Here is a 10,731-nt window from a genome sequence, read left to right on the forward strand (position 1 = left end):
TTATGTCTCCCTCGGGAACCTTTTCGCAGGGCTTGTGCGAAATCTTCCCTCACCGCCCGTTAAATCCTTTCGAATCTAATTTTTCCCCGCTGATAAATCAGATTTCGTGGCACACAAAATAATGTATCATTAGGTGTGCGTAATGAGAAAAAACATCTCCAAAGATCAAATTGAATTTCTTTCGTTGCGAATTTCCGCAAAGCGACCGAATCCAATTTGGAAAGTTGACTTTGCCGTCGAGGGTTGAGATCATAAGCAAAAATAAAGAAATTACAAAGAATTAAATTTTGCAATGCTTGTGTAATATTAAATTTTAGGATAACGGATGAAGGAGACCTAAGGGTGTTGTTGTTTTTTTGCGAGATTAAAATCTCGGAAAAGCTGAGGGGAGATTATAAAAATTATTCGATTTATTTTCGAGTGATCTCTTCTTTGGAAAGCCGGTAATTATGGAAATCAATATTGAATTATAATGTATACAATTACGATTTTTTGCAAATATTTTACAAAAATAAAATATACATGTAATAAAAATACTTTATTTACATAAATCTGAGCATTTAAATAACTTAAACAAATCTGTTATTTAAATAAATATATATTATAACACTCTATTAAAAAAAATCGTTATAATATAATTTTATATTAAATGCAAAAAACATATTGAAATTTATAAAAATAATATAACACTTTTCATAAATATTTATATATTCTCAATTTTTTTTAAGTAGTGAAAAATAACAAGGTAATATGAAATATATTTTATTAATGATAAGCTAATTATATCACTACAATTAATAGTAGTTAGTATGTACACCTCAAAACAATTTTATTTTATTTATTCATTACGATAGGAAATTATATGAATACCTATTTTAAAATAATTGATAGAAATAAAATTATGTAATAATAAATTAATAAAAAATATATGATAATAAATTGATAAAAAAATTAAAAAAAATATACAATAATTCCGATCTAAATTTTAAAAATACTAGAGCATATATGAAATTTGAATCTAGGTCTTTCAGGTTATAGTCATCGACATTGAAATAAATATTTATGCTTTGTACATCTATATAAAATATATACAAAATATTAAGCATAGGTTTATAAGGGCGGAGTAAGCGTACAGAAATAAGTTCAACATATAGCTACACACATCTTGCCCTATAGAATATAATTAAACTTCAAATTCAAACTAATTGATTCACATATAGTATACGTAAAAGTGTAATATACAATAATGTTTAATATTTGGTCTTTAAATTTGATTTTGCTCTTCGAGAATAACAATGAAAGGTAATCTTAAAACAAAACGAACATTTATAACCCTCGAGGGTAGTCATTAACCTGAATTATGCTAACAATTACCGTAAAACCCCAGGTCGGCGTAATTGATAAAAAGTTCGTACCTCGACAGCCTTAACCTTTATTAGACCAATGACACCATACCGTGAACTTTCATACATACCAAAATGTAATATGAAATTTTATTTTATATTAGTATAGCTTTAGATAAAGTCACAAAGGGTGTATAAAAAGTATAAAACGTATATTTTATTTATAAATATTTTATTTAATAAATTAATTAACAACTATTTCAATAAATATTAAATAGTATTTTAATTCCTTTGGATTAAGAATTTAATCTTAATTGCAAAAATGTATTTTGTTTCCAGAAGGTATACAATTTTGCGGCACCAAGGTTGCCGTCACCCTGTTGTCTACGACCCTTTGCACTTTGGTTATATACACCGTTTTGGTCACGTACTTCGTAGATCGCCTGCCTAAGTGTCTAAATCTTCCCATGCCACTATCCTCATCTTCTTCAGACTCTCCTTCGATCTCGCCTTCGTTAATCACGCTCTTTTTTACTGAATCAGAATCCTTATCTTCGCCGAATTTCAAATATTTACTAGATCTATTCGTATCTTTATCTAATGAAGGAGTGGCGAGGTCAGATCTTGAAGTGGCCTCCAACTCTTCCCAGACGTCCAAATCGTCTTCTTTCATTTCTTGTGCGGCATATTCTGCAGCTGAATCATCCTTAGGGTAACCATGTGGATATCCATCATGATGATTATAAGAATGGTGATGATATTGGTTATGGGGATTTTGTGTAATTGGGGGATTTTGTGTAATTGGGGGATTTTGTGGAATTGGGAGATTTTGTGGAATTGGTGGATTTACACTGATTAAGCATGTGGGTGTTCCTACAGTAGTCGACATGCAAACTGGATGCCGAGATAGAGTCCTAGTCACATGGATGGTCAAAACTTTAGTCTTGATCACCGGTGCTCTTGGTGGTCCGTGCAAGATATGCATCAATCCACCGAAAGGTTTGAAGATATGGTCGTCATGGTTGATATGATCGTGGTGATCATCGTGACCAGCATGGATGACGTGGTTGACATTGTGATCGTGATTGTCGTGGATGCCGTGAATATCGTGACTCTCATGATCACCATGGCCGGATAGATGAATAACGTGGTTGTTAATTCCGTGAACTGTATCGTGTATTTGATCGTTGAATCCGTGGACAGTATCCTGAATGTGGTGGTTTATTTCGTGCACTCCGTGTAGAGTTGCCACTACTGTCTTCTCATCGTCGTCTTCAAATGTGTCGTCAAATTCTTTGGCGTTCTTAGGAGTGATTTCGTTTTTGTCATCGATGACTGTTTTCACGGTTTCTGTTACTGATTCTGTGGTAGTACTGCAAGATATCGCCACCACAAAGAGGCATAAAAATGCCAGCCTGAAAACGAATGCCATTTCTGAAAGAAAAAATTTCAAATAAGAATCCATTTCATTTCTTAAAATACAAAGTTTTTTATCTAAATATGTATTACAGTGAATGTGTTCTACTAGCAAAGGTATATTTTCACTAGTGTATATATAATTTAATCACAGAATTCTGACGTCACATCGTACAAAAAAATACTACAATATTAAAAATTATTTAAGCCAAAGCCAATGAAATTTAAAAACTATAGTCAGTATGGGTCAAGTTAGGTTTGATTAATTATTGAAGATTAAGTTTGAGTTTAAACAACAAATGGACGTTTCACGTTGAGTTTTATATACATTTTAGAGCAGCAATAAATTATTTTTTCCTAGTAAAAATATGTATCCACTGGTGATAATGTATTCGGATATAATTTCACTGCAACGCCAGTGAAAATATAGTTTTACTGGTAATACACACTTAATTTAACATACATATATAACTTTAATGATTTTACGTAGTATTGTCACGCTAAATCAATAATAAAACATTGCTTTAAAACAATATATCTGCCACATAGAGAGCATATATTTATTATAAATTATAAAAAGTTTATAAAACAAGCTCTCAATTTCTATAAACCAATTAAAAAACATATTTCTATTAGTATTATATGTACCATAAAATATTATCTGTAGTTTTTTGATTTTATGATTACAATTACAATAAAATAATTAGGACAAAAATATATTTTTTTTGTTAATTTATGTGAATTCTCAATCATATTTAATATATTACATAACAATGCAAAAAATAATATGCTTATAAAATATTACTACCTATTTTTAAATATGAATTAATAATTATTTCGAGATTTTTGCGTTATTTTAGATATATATGAAAATAATATAAAATATTAGATATATTGAAAGCAGCTTAATAACATTAATGATGGGAGAAAAACTTTTAAATTGCGTATTCCGAATAAATTATATTTATCATTGGTAAATATAATTTATTCGGAATATTATATTACAATTTATAATAAATTCTAAAAATATATATGAATACATACATTATTTATAACAAATATAGGGTCTAGTTATAATATAAATACAAGTCTATAGCTACAAATGGTTTAATTGGATTTCCATTAAAAACTGTATCCTTCTCTTTCTCTTACCTCTGATAATTAAAGTTGTCTCAGGTCCTTAGAACCTCTGAAGTTCGTCTGCTCACTAACAATAAGCAACTGAGTACTTGAACATAGATAGTAAATTAATTTATAGGGGACCTTTTGGCTTTCACTATGCCAAGAAGGTTTCTAATTTGCCAATATTGGTTACACTTTAATTAGAAAACCGTACCGATAATGTTGAAACAGTAACGATAATAAAATAAGACGAGACTCAATTAACTAATAGATAAATTTAACGAGATGTCGTTTTAATATCCGTCTCGTTACAGTGAAAGTTTGTGTCACATTGTTAACATATTTTGATTCATTGTATCAACATTTAAAAATAATAACTGTAACATAAAATTCACAAATACATATATTAATATATTATTATTATATTATATAATATACTAAAGTAAGAAAATAATTTTAAATATGAATCTTTAATAAAAAAATATGCTACTTTATATAATATGTATTACTTGCATAAACATAATATGCTAAATAAAATATAAAGGTATATAAAATAATGTTTTATTATTTAGATGTATATTTTCTAGCTATATAAAATAACATCTCTTTTTTTATAATGTATTTTTATTACAACATATAATATATAATTTAAGAATCAACATTAATTGTATGCCAAAAAAAAAATTAGAACTTAATTCGTTTATATAATAAAGTAAGTGAAATCAAATAATATGAAAATAAATTAACTAATAAATTCATTAAATTATATGTCGTTTTAATAGTCATCTCGTCACCTAGTCAACACAATTTAAGTTTCTGATATATTGTTAAAATATTTTATCTCATCGTATCAACATATTATATATCATGTAACATAAAATGCCCTGATACACTATCACATTCATATTATATGCTAAAGTGATCGAATGAAATAGTTATTATGTAAATTTTGTTTGCTACATAGATCTTCTTCAGTCAAGAAACCTCTGAGTATATTTTAGAAACTTGCATAAGAAAATGTATTTATTATAAAAGACCGCATGGCTAAATCTAAATTTATGAAAACTCGATAAAACTTCCCGTTCGACATGATATTATATTTATATTATATTATACGGTAAACCTAACAGGGATTGACGCACGTAAAAGTGACATAAATATGCAAAATAATGCGTGAATAATAAACGAGAAGAATCACACATAAACACTGACCTTTTTCTCTACTTAAGCTCGAGCAATTTTAACACCAGAGTGACCGGATTTTTTATCACCTGGAAAAACCATCGACTTGTGACGAGATAAATGGGATTTTGTAATACCTTTTCATTCTAGTTAAAAATGTAAATAAGTATTCACAATCAAATTACCAACTAGTATATAGCCGTTAAAAAAATAATAGAGAATATTTGAGTACACATTTTAATATAATTTATTTATAAATCATAAGTAGATATAAAATGTATAAAAAAAAAATATTTTTATATATTACAAAAACCTTTTTATGCAATGTTTTAATTTTTGTAAAAATGTATTACCAATAGAAATAATTAATTTATATTTTAATTTTTGGTTTATTGTAAAAAACTATAAGTTTGCATTTGCGATTTTATTTTGATTTCCCCTGTGTATCAAAATAAAATTTTCTTGACTTTGTCTTGAATCAACGCAACGTTGAATGTAAGCTATCTTTTTTATAAGCTTTATATAATTATATGATACTTAGAAGTATTAAATAAAAGTGATGAGAGACAGTAACTCCCTTTCTGATTCCGTAGAAATTTGCTTGTTAATAAAATGCGCACAAGTACGAGCTGTATTTTATATGTAAATTTAACTATTATTGTACAAAATATTAATAAAAAATATGTTTTAAATATTTTCTAGGCTTTCTAGTGTTGATTAAGCTCTAGTCGTCCCAAAGGAATAATCAAGCTTCACTAAGAACATAAAAAAATCTTTAAAAATGTATACGTCTCATGAAAAATCTCATCATCGCAAAAAAAATGTTACGCATTATTATACCGTAAATTTCACTGACGTTGAATCTCTAGCGTAAAGGTAGGCAACGTTTACGTATTTTGTTACGTAAAAAAACACAAGCCACATATTTTTTATACGTTCCGGTGGATAATAAAGATCTGTCCTTGTGAAAATTTCGACTTTTACGATAAGTAGCCTAGGCGGTCTTTCTTTACGGGGGTCAGATAATGTTCGTAGGATTTAAGCTCACGTAGGAAAATAGTCTAAGAGAAGACTTAGAAGTGACCGCTCGTACTTGCTACACACAAGGGGCGAGAGATTAAGATGACTTGTGGTCCGCTCTCGGTCGGTCTGACACGCCAAAGGGATGTTTAAAACGTTTAAGACCCAAAGAGTCAAAGACAAAAGGGTTGTAATATGGGATAAGATCTAGATAGTTTAGGTTTCTTTAAAGTGTCTTTTAATATATATCCTTAGAATTTTATTCGAGAAAAATATTCAATCGAATCGAAAGGAAAGCCATTAGCAATGGGGAAATTTACTTTTTAATCCATTAATTTATTCAGACCCTGCAGGTGGCATTCGTAATGCTCCTTAAGTCGATATTCAAATACTGAACCTTTTCAAATTGAATTTTTTTAATATCAGTATTTTTTGAACGACTATTGATAAGAAAGAAGTGTATCTGATTGATACGATTCAGTGTATTGAAGCGCGTTTTCACTATGAATTGCTTCAAATTGTAATATAAAAATAAAATAGTATTCAATGAAAAATATTTCCATTTTGCCAGTGGAATTCAACTGATTTCAAAGGTAAAGTGACATAACATAGTAACTCACTTTTTTTTTTTTAAATGTAATAAAACATTTTACTCATATATGTATATGTGGGTAGCATTTGCGTCAGACACGCAATTATAATCATCTTGTTTTAATACTAACGCGATAGTTTAGAGCTTCTGAAGCCATGTTTAATTATCGAATTACTTTTGATATTGTATCGTTAGATTATCTATTAAATTTTATTGTTTTATATAAAATGGCTAATTTTTACTTAGCTAAAAACGGACCGTGTTTGGATCAAAATGCTCTTAATAAATAATCATATTTTACGAGAGGTGCTGTGTTCTTTGTTTTTTTTATTATTGGCACTTTTTTTGTAAAAGTTCAATCTGAAATTAAATGCAGCGCAGGCTACAAGAAATATTAATTTTGGATTTGGGGAGGGTACATAAAATTTACTCAGTATAGAATATATTTGTTTTAATCTATTAACTAAACATATTCAGTGTTGAATTATAAAAATAATGGATTAATTAAACTAACTTTATAAAATATACAAAAACAGGACGTTGCCGCAAACTTTAACACTTTTTTTTATATTTCAAGTATAAGAACTTCAATATACATTTACTTTTAATTAAATTAAACTTCTATACTGTATTTATAGTATTCTCTAAAAAATATATATTTAATTTTAAATAAAATATAGTGTTTCTTCAATAAACTTTTAACAAAAAAGAAAACTTACAGATTTTAGTATCAAAACTTTGATCTGTATCTCAATGCGGTCTTCGTTATTGATTTAAAATTTGATTTGACTTTGTAAAGCAAAAAAATATTATATATGGCAGAATTTTAATATGTTGATGTGTATATTTAACTTGAACTTTAAACATATCTTTATAATAAATAAATTTATTTGAGCTTTTGTAATCGAACTTTTACAATAAATTTAATAAAAATTAAATCGCAAAATTTTCAATAGTTATGAATCATTAACATTAATCTGTATCCAAATTTAAAATATCTGAATGCTTTAAAAACGTCATTTTATTCATAGAAACAACATATTTAAAGTAAAAATAGGACTTTATTTTTAGTAATAAATAAACTAAATTAATAATATTTATTTATTTATTTATTTATTTTATTAATTTATTTAGCTTAATAGCTAATCTTTACATCTAACAAATTTAGTAAACATATATAAAAATATATAAAAAATACATAACAGAAAGAAAAAATAAAAATATACAATAATAAATTCAAGTAAATTTAATAATTTAATTATTAAATTTACTTGAAAGATAACCTTTGGTGGTTCCTCAAGGGCTTAGCTCTTCACGATATTTATTAATGACATAAATACGGCAGTTATAAATTCAAAGATATCAGTCGAAACTTTTTAGCTAAGAAACTTTCACTGATGACCTCGGATCTTTTGAAAGCAAATAAAGATTTTTTTACACGTAAACGAGGTTTGCGATAAATCTTCTTAAATGCTCAGTTTTGTTATAAGGGACGAATTTCGATTTTACGATCCATCAGTTATTCTTGTCCTCTATGACACTTTACTAAAATATGTTATTAAACCAAACTTTTTAAACAGACTTACTAAAAAAAATGCAATTGTGTAATATCTTTTTTGCACTTAATTTAAATCGTTTTAAAATAAATCTTACAAATTAAGTTTATTTTAAATAATCCTCATACCACTAGAGACTCAATCAAAATTCAATATTATTATAATACCATTTGAAGCTTAAATAATAAATGACTTGTTAAATTATACCTCCTCCCTTTGTGACACCGTTAAAAGCAATTGCGACAAACTACTTAGCAATTTGTCGCGTTTCGTAAATATTTTCACGACGCACTGTAGACACACATACACATACAAACGAGTCTCGCTGTGTAAAATTTAATAAATTTTACCTGATTAAATTTTCAAGGTGTTCTCGGAGCGTTCTCAGCACCTCATAAACGAAGGTTCTCAGGTCGTCGTTATTTACGAGCGCTCGGCTGCTCGGCAAAAAATTCACAAAATTTACGAGTGCCTTCGCGCCCTAATTGTCCTTTAGATATTATCATATAGCCCCGGGTTATGAAAAAAATCATATTTCGCACAAGCGAGTAAATCGATGTCACGTTATTGCATCAGCTCTAAATAGTTTAAAGCAATGTTTCTCAACATTTTCACGTATACAGACCACTGAAAATATGCAAAATAATTGGCGAAATAAATAGTATTAAATATATTGTACGATCTGAATTTTCCGACCTTGCTCGAGCGGATAAAATTAAATAAATTAAAAAGATATTTGTGTAATTTTCATGCGTTTCATAATTTTACAAAACCGCATAACTCAGCGAGTTAAAATATACTTTGCATATAAAATGTAAAATTAAAATTTCTGTACAAGAATTAATTGAATTTTTTTATTCCTTTAATTTTTAAGTTTAACCATAATATTGCTTTGAATAAATCGCTGAATCATTCAGTAAATAAAGAGGCAATCACTTAGGTCTTACAATAATAAAAATACGATTAATTAAAAAATATTTTTAAAGTACACGTCCAACGATAATAAAAAGAGGAACAATTAAAAAAAAAATTTTTTTGAGAATTTGCATTCAATATAAATTCTATAAAAAATCGCATAAAAATGAACTTTGCTGTATTTATATATTACTCAGTTAATGACCTAAATACTGAGTTGTAAATATAATAATAATATTTACAAGGTTTTTTCGGGTAAATTTGACAGGATGACAGATGGCGGTCGCGTCCGCCAAAGTTGTCCATCCGCTCGAAGGCGCATTATAAATTATTCCACTTAATTATAATATAATTAAATTTTTTACTCAAACGCCCAAAATCTCCCTTGACCGCGTCGTGAATCACATTTTCCGCTCTGTTGCATGCCGAAACGTTTTCCGCTTCCACGTCATAAACCCACCACCCGGAAAGCGCTGAAAATATCGAGCCAGCCCATAAGTTTGTACCTATTTATTTAGGCAAATTCTTAAAAATCACTTGCTTTTTACAAATTTATACCGTATTTTTAAAAGCATTTTTATAGTCTTTTACTCTTTTTAATGGTGCTGTTATTTTTTTTTCTTCATTAAAAATATTTCACTTAAAAAATATTATAAAGTGTGTTTAAATATTTATTGTTTAAACTTTCACGTGCTAAATATTTTTGTAATGAAACATTTTATATTATTTAAGCTAAAATGACGAAACGCACAAAATAATCAATTCACAAAAATAAATATTTTACAAATATAGTCTTGGCAATAATGATGGGGTACCCCTGAAAATTCTGTGTAACTCTTTACAAGTGCATAGTCTGACCAAAAAATTTTAGCAGGTAGTTTTTACCGTAAATCTGAAAACTATAAAAAGGACTTTGCCATTTTTAATTGCTCACTTGAGTTTTAAAAGAAATTGCAATGTAATTGCTCAATCTCGCTTAAGTAACCGTTATCCTTAGTTACTTGATTTTGTCCTTTATTTGTCGTTATATTTTTTATTTAATAATTTATTTTGAACATTTTATAAAAATTCCAAAAAACACGAATTGGGTAAAGCTAAAAGATCGAATTTATTTTTATGAATTCACAAGGACTGAATCAATCGGAAATTAGTAAACACACTATTTGTTTACAAAACGCTTTTAAAAATTCTTTGAAACAGTTCAATGAATATGGTTCTTACAAATCAAGGCCAAGAATTGAAAGAAGATGAAAGAAAACTTCCCAGAAAGATCGAATGTTGGTCCCTTAAAAATCGACAAAAAAATCTTCAAGTCAAGCGGAGGGCTATCTAATTTTTTCGCTGATGATGAGAAGAAAGTTCATCGATGTGAGATTCAAAGGTTATAAAATCCTACACAAACCGTAGCTTTCAAAAATAAATATAGCTCGAACTGCACTCTCTGGAAGTTGTCCGAACCGTAGTTCAACTGAAGTCGGCCGAGGTCGCCGACTTCCGAGTAGCGGCCACACTGCTATAAATTTCATATGCCGTCTGGACAGCGGTCATGAATGACGTCCGTACGGCAGCTGCTGTAAAGTACAGC

The sequence above is a fragment of the Plectrocnemia conspersa genome, unplaced genomic scaffold (assembly GCF_051122295.1).
Source record: "Plectrocnemia conspersa isolate PC_06_02 unplaced genomic scaffold, ASM5112229v1 ptg000011l, whole genome shotgun sequence".
NCBI lineage: Eukaryota > Metazoa > Arthropoda > Insecta > Trichoptera > Polycentropodidae > Plectrocnemia > Plectrocnemia conspersa.